A 451-nucleotide genomic window follows, 5' to 3' on the forward strand; every position below is an offset into this window, starting at 1 on the left:
CCCTCCCGGGTGGGAGCGGGTGGCACGAGCAGCTCCAACGGTCTCAAAGCCAAGGAGGACCAGGGCAGCACGCAACGCCCCGGAGAGCAGGAGAGGCTCTTGGCTGCGGTTTCCCCTTCGGTCCTGCGCTATCCATCCCGGCAGAGCCTGCAGAAGGTTGTACCCCAGGGGGGAAATCCCTAAAAATAAGCCTAAAACCCACGCACAGCCCTCTCTCAGCTCAAAGTAAGAGCTGGCTGGCTGGAGAGGGGAAGGCAGGGGGTCACCCCCCGTCCCGTTGTTCTTGGGATCAGAAAGCCCCAATCCCGCTGAACCAGGTTTGCAGCTCCCAGGGGAGCAGAGGGGGGAGACTCCTCTGTGCCCCCCACACGCAGAGGGCAGGGGCGAGGGATGAGGCTGCTCCACGTCCCGCAGCCTCGCACGGAGCCGTGGGTCTGGGGTGAAGGCACGG

The sequence above is a fragment of the Fulmarus glacialis genome, unplaced genomic scaffold, assembly GCF_000690835.1.
Source record: "Fulmarus glacialis isolate BGI_N327 unplaced genomic scaffold, ASM69083v1 scaffold11771, whole genome shotgun sequence".
Taxonomy (NCBI): domain Eukaryota; kingdom Metazoa; phylum Chordata; class Aves; order Procellariiformes; family Procellariidae; genus Fulmarus; species Fulmarus glacialis.